This window comes from Erythrolamprus reginae, chromosome 6, assembly GCF_031021105.1.
Source record: "Erythrolamprus reginae isolate rEryReg1 chromosome 6, rEryReg1.hap1, whole genome shotgun sequence".
NCBI classification, from domain to species: domain Eukaryota; kingdom Metazoa; phylum Chordata; class Lepidosauria; order Squamata; family Dipsadidae; genus Erythrolamprus; species Erythrolamprus reginae.
In genome coordinates, this window is record NC_091955.1 from 43,497,594 (window position 1) to 43,515,498 (window position 17,905).

The 17,905-nt window shown below is 45.8% G+C and overlaps 1 protein-coding gene across 10 annotated transcripts in view; it reads left to right on the top strand.

The window, feature by feature from the left end:
* The window catches only part of HMGA2 (high mobility group AT-hook 2), a 356,638-nt gene that overhangs the window by 24,585 nt on the left and 314,148 nt on the right, over positions 1 to 17,905 (top strand). The window lies entirely within an intron of this gene.

The window sequence follows — 17,905 nt, forward strand, 5'->3', positions numbered from 1 at the left end:
CCCAGTCAATCCGGATCCTAGCGTATTTGGACGACCTCCTCCTTTCTGGAGACCGCAGAGCGGCACATTGGGATTTGCAGACCACGTTGGCCTTACTGCAACGTCACGGATTCATAATCAATGTACCAAAGAGTCACTTGGTATCTGCAACCAAACTCATCCATCTGGGTGCAGTAATAGACACGGTTTCCAAGAGAGTGTATCTCTCTCCGGAGAGACAGCTCAACGTCTGCTCACTGGTCGCCAGACTCCAGCGGCAACGGAAGGTCCCATTGTCCTTCCTGTCCAAGGTACTGGGGACTCTGGTGTCGTGCGTGGACATTGTTCCTTGGGCTCGCTACCACTTTCGGATGCTTCAGTGGACTCTACTTCCCTACCAGCGACGGCGCCTGAGCCATACACATCGGCTGATCTCCTTGGGACACGAACTACGACTCTCCCTGAGATGGTGGCGATCCCTGGCACTGCGTCAGGGTTCCCCCTTTGGCCATTTTCATTATACCATCCTTACCACGGATGCAAGCCTCCTGGGGTGGGGCGCCCATGTCAACTCCCACGGGACCCAAGGGTTTTGGAGACCCCAGGATTTACACCCGGTCAATATCAACTTCCTGGAGTTGCGGGAGGTCCGTCTGGCACTACAGGCCTTTTCAACACTACTCGAAGGGCACCATGTTCTCGTCCGCACAGACAATGTGGCGACCAGGGCGCATTTAAATCATCAGGGAGGGACGCGGTCACTCAGACTGATGGAAGAAACTGTTCTTCTTTTTGATTGGGCAGAAGCGCACCTATCCTCCTTACATGCAGAACACATAGCGGGAGAGGACAACAAGCAGGCGGATTGGCTCAGTCGGCAAGAGCTGGATCTGTTGGAGTGGAGGCTCGATCCCCTTCTCTTCCAAGAGGTTGTCCGTCGGTTTGGGGAGCCAACGGTGGATCTGTTTGCCACGCGCCAAAATGCCCAACTCCCGAGGTTCTACTCCCGGTTTCCATCTCCGGGAGCCGAGGGAGTCAATGCACTTCATCTCCCGTGGCCAAGGACCTTATTGTATGCTTTCCCTCCACTTCCACTTATTCCGAAGGTGTTAGGAAAGATCCTGATGGAAAAGGCGAAGATGATCCTGTTAGCACCACATTGGCCTCAAAGACCCTGGTTTGCGGACCTCATGGGACTATCCATCTCCCCACCATGGAGGATTCCGGACGACCGGATCTCCCTCAGCCAAGGGTTTGTGTGTCATCCAGAACCCCAATGGTTCCACCTAACCGCTTGGCACTTGAGGGGGACAGGTTGAGGAGTTGTCACCTCCCGGAAACTGTCATTGCCACAATTCAAGCGGCTAGGCGCCCTTCCACCACCCGAATTTATCAGGCGACATGGGCCGCCTTTACATCGTTCTGTACCAACAGGCATTTACAACCCCAGGACTCTTCAGTGCTTCCTGTTCTGGAGTTTCTGCAAACAGGATTGGAGAGGGGCCTAGCACCGAACACGTTGAGACGGCAGGTAGCAGCCTTAGCTACCATTATAAAGGGAGAAGATGGGGGCTCCTTGACCCATCATCCTTGGATTAAAGACTTCCTCCGAGGGGCTACTAATATACACCCTCCTCCGATACGACGTTTTCCCACATGGGATTTGACCTTGGTTCTTCAGGCCCTCATGGGCCCACCCTTTGAGCCCTTGAGAACAGTTTCATTACGTTTCCTTTCTCTTAAGACGGCATTTTTAGTAGCAGTTACCTCGGCTCGGCTGGTGTCCGAATTATCCGCTCTGTCGGTTAGATCGGACTTGTGTAGGTTTTATCCAGACAGAGTTATTTTGCATCTGGATCCCACATTTATCCCGAAAGTAAACACACACTTTCACAGAGCCCAGGAATTAGTATTGCCAAATTTCTGTGCTCGTGGTAATCATCCTTTGGAACTTAAGTGGCACAAGGTGGACGTGCGCAGAGCCTTGAAGCTTTACATCAGGCGTACCAGTGCTATACGAAAGACTGAGGCCTTGTTCGTGTCCTTTGGTTCCGTTAGACTGGGTCTCAAGGTCTCTTCAAATACCATTAGCCAATGGGTGAGACTATGCATAGTCGAGGCGTACAAGGCAAGATCAACCAGTCCACCTAGTGGGATCCAGGCTCATTCAACAAGGAGTGCTGCTTCGTCAGCGGCTTGGGCGACGCAAGCGCCCATTGAAGACATCTGCAGAGCTGCGGCGTGGACTACACCCACAACCTTTATTCGCCACTATAAATTAGATACATTCGCTTCGGCTGAGGCTGCTTTTGGGAGGCGTGTACTTCAGAAAGTGTGCGAGGAAGCACAGCCCATGGTTCAGCAATCTCCCTCCCTTGAACATTAAACTTGGGTATATCCCATGCTGGACTCTCCTTCCAGAGGCATGGGAGAAGAACCATTGAACTTACCTGAATGGTCTTCTCGATGCCCTGGAAGGAGAGTCCAAACCCTCCCTATTGAACCATGGGAGTTCCAGTTCACCTACTTGCTTATTCTTGTTTTTTCTTGTTTGTTCAATAAATTGTTGGATTATCACTATCTTCGTTTTTTTAAAACTGGCTTCTTGGGGCAGCAAGGGGGCGGTACCTAATTAATATGTTAATTATGTTAATTTAAAACTCAGTCCTACCAATAAGACTTGAGCTAAACCCATGCTGGACTCTCCTTCCAGGGCATCGAGAAGACCGTTCAGGTAAGTTCAACGGTTCTTCTCAGAGAGTAACAATGAAAGAGCTTGCTAGCCAGTAAAAGCTGGCTTGCAAGCCAGTAAAAGCTGGGAACATTGTTAGCACCTGGTTAGGGCTGGAAAGAAACTTCTTTGGAACAAATTAGAGTAATGGAAAAAACCCTGCAAAGACTTAGGGCTTGGAAAACATTCTTCACAGAGAGAAACAATGAAAGAGCTTGGGAACATTAATAGCACCTGGTTAGGGCTGGAAAGAAACATCTGGAGCAAGTAAAGCAATGAAAAAATAACCCTAGGAAGACAGGGTTTGGAAAACATTCTTCTTCTCAGAGAGTAACAATGAAAGAGCTTGCAAGCCAGTAAAAGCTGGCTTGCAAGCCAGTAAAAGCTGGGAACATTGTTAGCACCTGGTTAGGGCTCGAAAGAAACTTCTGAGTAAGTTAGATGTTAAATCCGCATACAGATAAAACCCAGCCTGGAGCAGTTGTCAGTTCTTTTATTGTAGTTAAAAACAGGTAACAGACATCATCAGAAGAAAGAGCAACAGGCTGGTGTAACTGACTGCTTATATACATGTAACCCAGCCCCACTTAGCTCAACTAGCCAATCAGCTTACAGTATCGTTCCACGCCCCAATTATGGGTAGTTACAAACCCTGATTGTCCTCAGGACACAACACCCCTTCCCACCTGGTTAGTACACACAAAATCCTCTAGATATGTGGGTCGCTTGCGTGACCTTAGAGAACGGCGAAGTTCAACCTCTGGTGAGGGAACTGGTGCGGGAACTGATGGTTCTGTTTCTCTAGGCACGGATTTTGATTGTGCTTCTGTGTGACTTTCCTGATGTGGTGATTTCGGTATCGGCCCTGGATGTTGATTTCCCCTGGAGGGGGTAATCTCTGTGTAATCGGGTAATGCAATGCTGGTTGGTTGGACAGGTGGTATTTGTAATGCTGGTGTAACGGCTTCTAAAGTTCGACGGCGTAGTTGATCTATGTGCCGTCGCCAGATCCTTCCATCCCCTAGCTGGACCCTATAAGAATAAGGTCCAGTTACCTCCAAAACCCAACCTAGCTCCCAACGTTGTCCCCCCCCCCCTATAATTCCTAGCATATACTGGATCTCCTTGGGCAAATACTCTCGTGCATTTTGGTGGTTCCTTATCTATGTCAGGAGTATATGTAGGGTGAATCCGATCTAATCTCGTACGCAGACGCCGGCCCATAAGAGCCTCTGCTGGGCTCCTGCATGTGGTGGGGCAGGGAGTTGAATGTTGCGTAATTAAATAAAGGTTCACCTTACTTTTCCAATCCAGTCCTTTAAGGCGGCCTAAGGCCTCTTTTGTGGACCGCACAGCCCTCTCCGCCCGGCCATTACTTCTCGGATGCCAAGGGGCTGTTAACGTTTGCCTAATTCCCAAGGTGGCTAAAAATACTTGGAATTTTGCAGATGTAAACTGCGGTCCATTATCAGTCACCAACTGATTGGGTAACCCATGTGTGGAGAAGTGTCGTGATAGGATATTGATTACACTCTCCGATGTCGTAGACTGTAAGATATCTACTTCCACCCAGCCTGAATAAGCATCTACCAATACCATAAATTGATGCCCATGGAAAGGGCCGGCCAGGTCAAGATGGACCCTAGACCATGGTCCTCTAGGTAATTCCCACTGCCTTGGGTGTGTCTCCGGAGGCATAGGTCTGGAGTTCTGACACTCCCTACAGCGCTCTACCCACGTCTGAATGGCTTGATCTAACCCCGGCCACCAGACATAACTACGAGCCAAGGCCTTCATCCGGACAATGCCTGGATGGCATTCATGGAGTAGGCCTAAAACTGTGTCCTGTAAGGACAGGGGAACAATGACTCTTGATCCCCACAGCAAGCACCCTCTATGTGTAGATAACTCGCTTTGCCTTGTCTGGAATGGTCTAAATTCACTAGGTATGGTTTGCGTGGGCCACCCCCGTTTCACCCAATCAATGATTTGTGAAATAGTATTATCCGTAGATGAGTGGGCTGCTATGTCGGCTGCAGACAATGAGTTACTAAGTTCCTCTATCAGGAGGACCTGTGATGTTGGTGATGGGTCCATAACTGGTACTGGTAGAGGGCAACGGCTAAGGGCATCTGCGTGTGCCATGTTCTTCCCAGGCCGATATTGCAATTGATAATTATAGGCTGCTAGAAATTCTGTCCATCTAATCATCCTGGGGGGATGTGAATTGCGGGGATTCCTTAGTACCCGCTAAAATACCCAATAACGGTTTATGATCCGTTTGCAGGACAAAGGGTCTGCCATATAAATAGTCGTGAAACATTTTAACTGATGCGACAAGGGACAAGGCCTCCTTGTCTGTCTGACTATAATTTCTCTCGGTGTTGGACAAAGTCCGAGAGAAATATGCCACAGGGGCCTGCGAGCCATTAGGTAATTGATGGCTAAGCACGGCACCTATACCATAAGGGGAAGCATCTGCCGCGAGTATCAATGGCCACTGATCATTATATTGAATAAGAACTGCGTCGGACGTCAATAGGTCCTTGACTGCCTTAAATGAAGCCTTTTCCACATTTCCCCAAACCCATGGCCTATCGTTTCCCAATAGCCGATGTAAGGGTTCTACTATAGTTGCCTTGTGTGGCAAGAAGGTGTTATAAAAGTTAAGGAGGCCTAAAAAGGCCTGTAATTCAGGCTTATTGACAGGTGCAGGTGCCTGTTTAATAGCTGATACCTTGGCCTGTGTTGGATGAATGCTGGCAGCATCAATAATATAACCTAAGAAATCAACACGGGGAACTCCTATTTGACATTTACTACGTTTTAGTCGCAAGCCTGCCTTCCTAAAACGCGATAGAACGCCCCTCACTCGTGTAAGAAGTTGTTGTTGTGAGGCGGCTGATATAAAGATGTCGTCAAAATAGGGAGTTACCCCAGGTAATCCATATAACAGCCTCTCAATGATATTCTGGAACAGACCAGGAGCCACACTCACGCCAAACTGGAGACGGCGACAACGAAATGCGCCCCGATGGGTGACCAACGTTTGAGCTTCCGCGGTGGCATCATACACCGGGAGCTGTTGGTATGCTTGCGCCATGTCCAATTTGGCAAAAACTGACCCTTGACCCAGGGAGTGTAATAATTGCTGTACTACCGGTACCGGGTAAGGGTTAGAACTGAGGGCATGATTTAGTGTTGCCTTATAATCTCCACATAAGTGGAGAGATCCATCAGGTTTAACAGGGATTACTAGTGGTGTTTCCCATTTTGCATAATCGGTGGGCTCTAAAACCCCTTGCTGGATCAACTTGTCCAACTCTGCATCTACCTTTTTTCGTAGCGCAAAAGGTACTCGTCTAGGTTTTAATCTAATAGGGGCCACTTTTGGATCCAAGTTAAGAGATATTGGTGTTTCCACATAGCAACCCAAGCTATTGCTGAATACATCTGAGAACTCATCAAATATACATGAATATACATCAGAGGTTACTGAATGAATTCCTGATACGGACAAACCTAATTTGGTAAACCAGTCCCTCCCCAATAACGATGGTAGGGGATTAGTTACAATTATCAATGGGAGAATCCCAGAAAATGTTCCCTTTTTTACATGGAATTTTCCCTCCCTTTTGGTTGGAATTAGGTTTCCTTGATAATCCCTCAGTTTCACACTTGTTGGGTCCAGCTTAACTTTAGATGGGTCCACAACCAGGTGGGCAAGTGTGTCCCAGGAAATCAAACTCCTGGCGGACCCAGTGTCTACTTCCATTTCTAAGAATGACCCTTCAATAGTTACAACCATTGTAATTTTCTTTGTCCCACCTCCAGCTGCTAGAAATACTTCCTCCTCTCCGTTGCACAATTCCTGATCCGTTTCCGTGGCGAAACAATCACTTCGTTGTCCCAACAGATGTTGTTGCGTGTGACGTGAAGGTGTAACACGCCTGGCGGTTTAGTTAGATGTTGAACGGCAGACTCTAGATAGATGCCCCTTTCTTCCGCAGCTGTAGCAGGTTGCAGTGCGGAACTGACACGAAGAGCGAAGATGTAGGTCTACACAGCTGGAACACGGTGGGTAGTTTGATCGTCGCACCGATGTAATCCTCTGCTTGGTTCCAAAGTTTGATGTGCGATGGCAATTGGTGGTGGTATGTAGGCGGGCAACTGTTTCACCATAGTTTGTGTTGTCTATAAGGGGGTAAGTTGTCGCATAGATACTTGTTTGTGGAAGAGTTTTTTACGTTTCCGGAATACGTCGTTGTATATCCGCGGAAGAGTGAAGTGACATCTCTGCAGCAAAGGCATCGTTACTAGCTATAGCTAGTGTAAGTTTAGGGTGGGCCAAGAGGCGGCGCTGAAGTTGGAGATCTCGCACCCCACAAACGAATTGTTCTAATAGCGAATGTTCTACATTTTCGAAGTCACAGTCTTTTGCTGCGTCACGAAGGGCAGCCACGTATTGTGTAATTGATTCTCCCTCAGCTTGGATGCGGCGTCTAAAATGGAAACGACTTAAAATAAAGTACGGAGCTGGCGCATAGTGTCTCTTAAGTTTGTCCATCAGCTCTTCCCATGGAACTTCGTAAACCACCTGTGGTGCTACAAGAACGCGTGCCATACGAAACATGGTTTTGCCACAAGCATTTAAGAAACAAGCAATGTGGCGGGCTTCTGATAATTCCCTAAGATCTTGTGCCTTTAGATAACATTCAAAACGGTCCAAAAAACTTTCCCACGTATCACTACTAGGGTCAAATGAGTCAAAAGGCACAAGAAACGAACTTGGGCTCGCCATACTAATAACTAATCCTCTTAGTATACACAAGTGGCTTTTAGTAACAATAGTAGCACAACCCAGGTGGCTCCAAAGGGGAAAAAAAAGAATAAATAATTAAGAAAGGGAAAAACCAAGATCCTTCCTGAGCTGCCAGGCAGCTGAGTCCTTTGGCGGCAATGCAGACGGCCCCACAAAATTTCCAGCAGTCACAGGAGCAGAACAATGATTCTTTGGGAGGTTCCCCACCCCGGCCGTCAAATGCAGCTGTGACCTTGAGTGCTAGCAGCAGCAGCGTGGGAGGCAACAAACTTTGGCAAGCAGCGTAGATGGCTTCAACCGTCAAAGAACTGAACTTGGAATCTTCTTCTCCAGTAGTAGCAATGATTGCATGCAGGCTTAAAATAGCACTCTCAACCCCTTAGTGCAGATTGTTTGTCACAAACTTAGCAATAGAAATGTCCAAAAAACCCGGCTCAATAACAACAGAGCTGAAGAAGAAAAGAGTAACCCGAGAAAGAAGAAGAAGAAGAAAAAAAACACAGTGGTGACTAAGCAGGAATCCTGGTTACCTTAAGTCCATAAAACACTTTTTTATCCTCATCGCCAAATGTTAAATCCGCATACAGATAAAACCCAGCCTGGAGCAGTTGTCAGTTCTTTTATTGTAGTTAAAAACAGGTAACAGACATCATCAGAAGAAAGAGCAACAGGCTGGTCTAACTGACTGCTTATATACATGTAACCCAGCCCCACTTAGCTCAACTAGCCAATCAGCTTACAGTATCGTTCCACGCCCCAATTATGGGTAGTTACAAACCCTGATTGTCCTCAGGACACACCCTGCCAAAGACTTAGGGGAAGGAAAACATTATTTACAGAGAGAAACAATGAAAGAGCCTGCAAGGTAAGAGATTGGAAGATCTTTAGCAGCTAGTTAGGGCTGGGGAAAAAAAGCTACATTCAGAGTATAAGACACACCCTAATTATCAGCCTCTTTTAGGAAGGAAAAAGGTGCGTTTTATGCACTGAAGAATATGGTATATGGTTTCAATAACTTTTATTTGGGTGCTTGTTATTTTTACTTTAATGTGCTTTTAAGAACATTTGCATTGACTGTCCTGTATCTATGGTCAGTTGAGAATATAGTTCAGTGAATTCATTGGGCCTTACTTTTCAGGTAACACCTATAGGATTACTAGAAATATATTATTCTGTTGTGAAATCTTTGTCCCTTTATCTCTCTCTTTTTGAACTGGAATATACCATTGTCTTTCTTATCCTCTGAACAAATTCTAATCCTAAAACTACATCCTGTAATCAAAAGTTTTCCACCAAGAGACTTATTCAGTGGTAGGAAATTGCTGTTATGATTATTTTAGGGGAAACATTCCACTATGACCAAATTCTCCCTCTCTTTTTAGATACTTTTATTTTTCAGTCATGATACTATAACAGTCCTTTGTTTTAAATACTAGTTAGGGTGAAGCTCCAAAGATTTCTAAAATCTACTTCGACAGATGACAAAGGAATAAATTATATTTGAAGAACTGTTTTGACTATTAAAGGAAAGTCTCAGGAATTTGTGAAAAAGGATAGCACAATTATCATTCTGGAAAAGAGATATATTACAGTAATAGTTTTAAAAAATATATGCATTCTCAACAGAAACTTTTTTTTACTTACCGTATTTTCCGGCGTATAAGACGACTTTTTAACCCCTGAAAATCTTTTCCAAAGTGGGGGGTCGTCTTGTACGCCGGATATAGGACAGTGGCGCCTATTTGCGATGGCTGAGAGGGGCGAGAACACCGCCTCCCAGCTGGGCGAGCCTGAGCCGAGCGCAGGCCCGCCCACACGCTGCCTTTGGCAGCACAAGCGTGCCTGTCCCGGCCGGGGAAGAATCGCCCCGGCCGGACCTCAGTTTCAGCTGGGGGGGGCGAGAATACGCCTCCCAGCTGGGCGAGCCTGAGCCGAGCGCAGGCCCGCCCACACGCTGCCTTTGGCAGCACAAGCGTGCCTGTCCGGCCGGGGAAGAATCGCCCCGGCCGGACCTCAGTTTCAGCTGGGGGGGGCGAGAACACTGCCTCCCAGCTGGGCGAGCCTGAACGGAGTGCAGGCTCGCTCACACGCTGCCTGTCCGGCCGGGGAACAATCGCCCCGGCCGGCCGTCAGTTTCAGCTGGGGGGGCGCGAACACCGCCTCCCAGCTGGGCGAGCCTGAACGGAGCGCAGGCTCGCTCACACGCTGCCTGTCCGGCCGGGGAAGAATCGCCCCGGCCGGCCGTCAGTTTCAGCTGGGGGGGCGCGAACACCGCCTCCCAGCTGGGCGAGCCTGAACGGAGCGCAGGCTTGCTCACACGCTGCCTGTCGGGCCGGGGAAGAATCGCCCCGGCCGGCCGTCAGTTTCAGCTGGAGGGGCGCGAACACCGCCTCCCAGCTGGGCGAGCCTGAACGGAGCGCAGGCTCGCTCACACGCTGCCTGTCCGGCCGGGGAAGAATCGCCCCGGCCGGACGTCAGTTTCAGCTGGGGGGGGGCGCGAACACCGCCTCCCAGCTGGGCGAGCCTGAACGGAGCGCAGGCTCGCTCACACGCTGCCTGTCGGGCCGGGGAAGAATCACCCCGGCCGGCCGTCAGTTTCAGCTGGGGGGGCGCGAACACCGCCTCCCAGCTGGGCGAGCCTGAACGGAGCGCAGGCTTGCTCACACGCTGCCTGTCGGGCCGGCCGTCAGTTTCAGCTGGAGGGGCGCGAACACCGCCTCCCAGCTGGGCGAGCCTGAACGGAGCGCAGGCTCGCTCACACGCTGCCTGTCCGGCCGGGGAAGAATCGCCCCGGCCGGACGTCAGTTTCAGCTGGGGGGGGCGCGAACACCGCCTCCCAGCTGGGCGAGCCTGAACGGAGCGCAGGCTTGCTCACACGCTGCCTGTCGGGCCGGGGAAGAATCGCCCCGGCCGGCCGTCAGTTTCAGCTGGAGGGGCGCGAACACCGCCTCCCAGCTGGGCGAGCCTGAACGGAGCGCAGGCTCGCTCACACGCTGCCTGTCCGGCCGGGGAAGAATCGCCCCGGCCGGACGTCAGTTTCAGCTGGGGGGGCGCGAACACCGCCTCCCAGCTGGGCGAGCCTGCGCAAAGCGCAGGCTCGCCCACACGCCGCCGTCCTTGCCTCAGTTCCGTGAGAGAGGGGGGGAGAGAAAGAGATAGCAAGAGAGGGAGAGAGAGGGGGGGTTAGCAACAGAGGGACAGAGAGAAAGAGAGAGGGGGGATAGCAACAGAGGGAGAAAGAGAAGGAGAAAGAGAGGGAGAGGGGGCAGAAAGAGAAAGAGATAGCAAGAGAGGGAGAGAGAGAAAGATAGAGGGGGGAAAGCAACAGAGGGAGAGAGAGAAAGAGAGAGGGAGAGAGGGGGGAAAGAAAGAGAGAAAGATAGCAAGAGAGGGAGAGAGAGAAAGAGAGAGGGAGAGAAAGAGATGGCAAGAGAGGGAGAGAAAGATAGAGGGGGGATAGCAACAGAGGGAGAGAGAAAGAGAGAGGGAGAGAGGGGGGAAAGAAAGAGAGAAAGAGATAGCAAGAGAGGGAGAGAGAGAAAGAGAGAGGGAGAGAAAGAGATGGCAAGAGAGGGAGAGAAAGATAGAGGGGGGATAGCAACAGAGGGAGAGAGAAAGAGAGAGGGAGAGAGGGGGGAAAGAAAGAGAGAAAGAGATAGCAAGAGAGGGAGAGAGAGAAAGAGAGAGGGAGAGAAAGAGATGGCAAGAGAGGGAGAGAAAGATAGAGGGGGGATAGCAACAGAGGGAGAGAGAGAAAGAGAGAGGGAGAGAGGGGGGAAAGAGAGAGAAAGAGATAGCAAGAGAGGGAGAGAGAGAAAGAAAGAGGGAGAGAAAGAGATGGCAAGAGAGGGAGAGAGAGAGAGGGAGAGAGGGGAGACAGAAAGAGAGAGAAAGAGATAGTAAGAGAAGGAGAGAGAGGGGGAGAGAAAGAGAAAGCAAAAGGAGAGAAAGAGAGATAGCAAGAGAGAAAGAGAGGGAGAGAGAGGGGGAGAGAGAGGGGGAGAGAGAAAGACTTTGATCTTTTCCCCAGGTATTTTTGTACCTACTTGACCAACATTATTAGTGGTTGCAAAATTGAATGTATGAACTTGTTCATTTCAATAAAAAGAGCCAGGGAAATGATTGAATGTTAAACTGGATGCATTTATTTCTGCCTGTTTGTATTTGTTCTTATGTTTAACCATTGAAAATGTACTTTTCCTCCAAAAAGAATCATCTTTTCATATTTCTTAGGCAACATTTTAAAATAACTTTAAAAGCTGAGGTCATATTATTCACCCTGCTCTGAATCATAGCACACTGCACAGTACTGAAAATTGGCAGGGTCACTAATTAAACCCGACAAGTTAAAATCTGTTTAAGTGACATTGCAAGAGGATAAAGACAAGTGCGGAAAGAGGAAAAAATGGATGGGCTGTTTGGATTGCGATATCATGATATCACATACAGATTCTCATTCCATAATAGATTCTCACATAGGTGTCAGCATGCTGCATGTTAGACTGAAAGATACCTGCAGAATAGATGGTAGGAGAAAGGAAAATAGCCAGGTTCACCTTTTTGTGTTGACAAATTATGATGAGTTATAATAATAAACTTAATTGTGGTGAGGAGAAATATGAGAGGCAGACAAGACAGATAGACAGAGACATATGGAGAGATAGACAGAAGAGTGCTCCCACTTGGCTCTCTCTCTCTAAATAATTCATTTATAATTTTAACAATAAGATCTTCATCATTAGTAATTAAAATATTGTGTTATCATGTTCAGAAATGATTTTTTTCTCAATGCAAGTACATCATAGACCTAGACTCAGTCAGGTCTATGATGTACAGAAGAGGGGTAGCCTTATACGGCGAGTATATCTCAAATTCTATATTTTAACTGGAAAAGTTAGGGGGTCGTCTTATACGCCCAGTCGTCTTATACGCCGGAAAATACGGTACATGAAAATATAGGGCAAGTTAGGATTGGGTCAGATGAATTATCTGATTTGACATAACATTTTTAGATACTTAAATGTTTTTGAGAATATCTGTACTGTGATGAATTAAATTAATTTAGTATATCCAATTGCAGCATTTCGGTTCCCCACTTCTGTGAATCAGAGAGACTTGGATTATCTGTAGTTGTTTTTTAATTTCAGTATTTTTGACAATAATGGAATGCAATGCAACAATGTTAGACTTGTTATTTGCATTTCTTTTCTCTCAAAGATGCATGGCTTCACAAAGCAGTCTTGGGCTGATATAGTGTGCTTGTGTTTCCTTTCACAGTTTTTCATTGGAGAATAAATAATAATATTTTTTTTTACTAGAAACAGCAAGTGGTTTGAATATTTCTGTTTTAATTTCAAAGGACTAGTTATCTCAGGATTTCCTCTGTAAAGCCACCATCTCACCAGAAAATAAACAGATTTAAAAAAATAAACAACACGTAGTTTTTCAGCAAGTCTGACAAGCAATTTAGTGTTGGCAAATAGAAATTTAGGAGTTATCAAATTGTACTGAAATGGATAATCAAGGATGAGATGTCAAATCTGAGTGCTAAAATTTTGATGATCATTAGATGAGAACGGTTTATTTTTCTCTTTACTCCTATTTACAAATCTTTCAGATTTTTGAAATTATCTTCTAGGACAGCCTACACATATTTTTCTGCATTATATAGAAGGGAGCAACAGATAGTTATTCAGATTTTGAACAGAAATTGAGATCTACCTTAAAAATGCTTTCAGGATTAATTTAAACTTGATTTTAGACATCATGTTTAGAAAATTGGATCCATAGTGAAAGAGAACTGATTGCTGAAATATTTTAAACAATATTCAGTGAATTTCATATGATAAATTATTAATACCAATATGTTTTCTTACGCAGGTTGTTTGAACGTGCTATGTTAAGAAAATGGCATTTATACTATTTATGATTGAATATGAAGATTTTATTAAAAAAACATTTTAAATGATATTTTATTGTCTAATTTTGTGCCGTTATATTTTCAAGTGTTTCTTCCCTATAATGGGATATTTATCTGTATTCATAGTCCAAGAAACTGTAGAAAACTGCTGCAGTATTTTCAGATGTTGTATCAGAATTCCTTTTACAAGGCATCGTCTTATACAAAATTTTTCAGTAAGAATGGAGTGTTAAAGTATTAAAAGAAAAACAGATAAATAGGCATACTATTAATTACAGAATATAGAAACTACTGGGATTACATTTTATTTCTCACCTCAAATAGTTTCTCTGCAGCTTAAAATTCTAGAAATATAGAAACAATAAAACATTTAAACAATAAAAAACATTCAAAATAAATATATACTGTACAGCAGTCAAGATAATTAACAAAGCTAAGAATGGGAACAATAACATATTTACAGCCCAAGGCTGAGATTCAGGTAGTCCTCAATTTACAACACTTAATTTGGTGACTGTTCAAATTTACAATGGCACTGAAAGGTGTTTTTTACTGTTACAATCTTTGCAGCAGCCCCATGATCATAGTCATATGATCAAAATTCATCTATGAACTTTGCTATGTTCCAAGGTCATGTGATCACCTTTTGCAACGGTCTAATACTTAAAATGAATGGGGAAGCCAGATTGATTTAATAACTGGGTTATTAACTTAACAGCTGCACAGATTTACTTAACAACTGTGATAAGAGAGGTACTAAAATGGGGCAAAACCCACTTAACAAAAGTCTCACTTGACAGCAGAAGTTCTGGTCTCAATCGTGGTTGTAGGTCAAGGACATAGCTAAGTACATAACCAAGTTTTTAAAGCCTTACAAAGATTAACATGGTTAGGGCCATTCAGGGTTGGAGCAGTGTACAGTGATTCCTCGAGTTTCGCGATCTCGATCTTCGCGAAACGCTATATCGCGATTTTTAAAAAAATATTAATTAAAAAAAACCCACTTCCGCATTTGGCTTCGGGAGTCAGCTGGGAAGCGGCGCGGCTGTTTTAAAAGGTCGCAGCCGGCCTGGGGGGCTTCCCAGCACCCCCCCGAACCTCCAACCCGGGTTCGGGGGGGTGCTGGGAAGCCCCCCAGGCCGGCTGCGACCTTTTAAAACAGCCGCGCCGCTTCCCAGCTGAGTCTTGAAGCCAAACGCCAAAGGCGAACTTCCGCGTTTGGCTTCAGGAGTCAGCTGGGAAGCGGCGCGGCTGTTTTAAAAGGTCGCAGCCGGCCTGGGGGGCTTCCCAGCACCCCCCCGAACCCGGGTGGCCGGGCGAGCAGCGAGCGAACGGTGGGTGGCCGGCCGAAGGGCGGGCGAGCGGCGAACGGCAGATGAGCGGGTGCTGGGGGGGGCGGGGGCAGCCGACATTCAAAGCAATCTGTCGGCTTCCACACTTTCGTCGCTCCCCACCTCCACCATCTGCGCATGCGCGGCCATGAAAAAAAGGGCGCGCATGCGCAGATGGTGTTTTTACTTTCGCAACCCTACATCGCGAAAAATCGATTATCGCGAGGGGTCTTGGAACGGAACCCTCACGATAATCGAGGGATCACTGTATATAGTTATTGAGCAGTTATTGAGCTGCCCAAATATATAGTCCCCAATAGTTTTTGAAAAACAAAAATCCTATGCACCCCCGTTTGAGTCCCACCGTGAGGGTCAAAGGAGCTGGGAAGAGGAGCAGTTTCAATCTCTGAAGCTAAGCAGAAACCAGAACAAAAGTGCTTGACAAGGTAAGAGACACAAAGGCTTGAATTAGTTCTCCCAGCAAGGCACAAGATCAAGGCACAAACCAGAGATCCAAATCAGAAGTCTAAGAAGAAACACAACAAGGCCAGGATACGAAGCAAGACAACTGAACATGTTGTTCCAGCAATGTTCTTCTCTTTGGGCATTCTTAAATAATTAATGCTGGTACAGCCCTCATGTTAGGTGAGGCTGTTGCCTTGTGAGTAGGCCAACTCACCAGTGTTTCTGTCACCTCTTATCCCTGCACACCCTTGGATTGGGGAGAGGCAGAGTTGGGTTCCTGATGGTTTGGACCGGTTCCTCTGCTTGCTGAACTGGCAGCGATGGCCAGTTGGACATGCCCCTGAACTAGTTCATCTTGTTTTTTGCTTCTGTGCATGCACGGAAATTGAGTTTTTAGCAGTGCGCATGCGCCCACAGCATATGAGGAAGCAAACCTGGGGAGAAGGGTAGCTTCTCTTCCTCATTTCTGCTGGCAGCTGTACTTTCTCCCCATCTCAAGGCTATCATGCTGCAGTTGTGACGCCCTCTGAACGAGCTCAGCTGATTGTCCAGTCATTCCAGCTGCAGTTGCTCTATCAAGCTTGAGCCTGCTACTTCCTGATCTGCATCTCCACTAGTCCCTATCCTGTCTCCCCCAGAGATGCCAGGGACTGGCTCATCCTCCTTGTCCAAATTTAGGTCTGGACAGGAGATTAGAGGCATGTACAGAGGTGTACCCAGCAAATCAATCATAGTGGGAACTTCTGAAGACCCAATAAAGGTGAAGAAATAATTACCGTATTTTTCAGAGTATAAGATGCATCACCCCGATAAAAGTGGTTGAAAATTGTGATGTGTCTTATGCACCAAATGGCCCCCACTCTTGGCAATTTGAAACATGTAGATGCCAATTTCGGCATCTACATGTTTCATTTTTGGCCTCTGAGCATCGCACTTTCAGCGATTCCAAGTAGTGGGTTCAGTGGCGGAGAATGAGCTGCACCAAATCGGCTGCTCTGACAATGAACAGGCCACGACAAATAGCCAGTGATTAATGGGCTGCAACTGCAGCAAACAGGCTAGAGCAAACAGGCCATGCCAAATGGGCCATGATGGCAACAAATGGGTGGTGGTGAATGGGCTGTGGTGGTGGCAAATGGGCTGCAATGAATGGGCGCGGCAGCACTGAATGGGCCATGGAGACTAGACCAGATGAATACCCGATGGATGCTCGGAGGCAAAGGCAGACTTTTTTTCTTGTTTTCCTCCTCCCAAAAGAGGTAGATGCGTCTTAAGTCTGCTGCATCTTATACTCTGAAAAATACAGTAGGTTTCATCACCCTTACCACCATAAGGCAGACTCTAATAGTAAGTCTAGTTGTCTTTGCTCTTTGTCTTTTATCAGTAACACTCTACCTGTTTTAGTTGCCTCAGTTCCATCATATACAATAGGGAATATCGGATCATGGAGAGGCCCTTCAGCCACAATCCAATCCAAATCCACTACTGCTCTACTCTTAGTTGAATCAAATAGTATCTTCTTCAGAATTAATTGGATTCATTACTTCCTTGTGGCGGTTCCAGATAATGGAGGAGGGTGACACTTGAGAATTGGAGACTTACCAGATAGTGATCTGACCATTGCAGGGGGAAAAAAATCAATATTTCCCCCAAATCCATATTGCCCTTAGCTTTGATATAATTAGTTAAGTTTTGCTTTGATATGTTTATCAATCTAACCAATATTTTTTAAAAAACGTGTCTTAGAATTTATGTGAATTCACTAAATTATTTATAGAATTGCTGCTAAGCAAGCTATGGCTTAACATGTTTTATGAACACATTCATTATAGAAGTTAAATCATGGCTTATGTGATTGTGCTATGTGTGAACCCAGATAGGGCTCTTATTCAAACAAGTAATTATAGTTTTGTACAATGTGTTAACCTATTGAAGGAAATTTCCTTTTGAATAATAACATAGAATAGAAATGGTATAAGTATTCAACATTTTAAATTGCTTTTTATCCACTTTTGCAAATAACTTGGAAAGGTAAGAAAAACTAAAGTGTTCATGCAAGATACCATATTAATTCTGTTAAATTCCTTCAAGAATTCCTTCAAGAATTTAACTTCATACAATATTTTTTTTTATTTGTGGGATTTGAATTAATATTAGTGCTTGGCAGCAAAATCATGTTTACAATTGAAGAGGAGTAAAATTGATTGAAATAACTTTTTAAATAAATGTGTGTTTTGAGTATGCTCTGAATACTGTAACATTTAATTTATGTATAGACAGTATGTTTCCTGATCTTCCTACATTCCTCTAGTCACAGCTTTTTTATGTTAGCAGTCATTGCTTACATTTTGAGTTTGTTTTGGCCCACAAACAAAGAAAAGTTCTTTAAACAGATACATCCAAAGATAGTTTTTGTCAAGAATGTTGATTTGCTTTCCATACATTCTTATCAATAGTCTAGACACATGAAGATCACAGTGAATAGTCTATCATTTTTTTAAAAAAACAATTTCCTTCCTTAAACAATGAACTTTTCATTCTGTTTTATGAAAGGATGGGCACAGCCTTTCTCCATAAGAGAAAAAAAGAAAGAATGGGTGTGGGAGAGAAAGAGTAAGATAGATAGTAGCAGTTTTTTTTCTCTTGGTGGCTCCCAT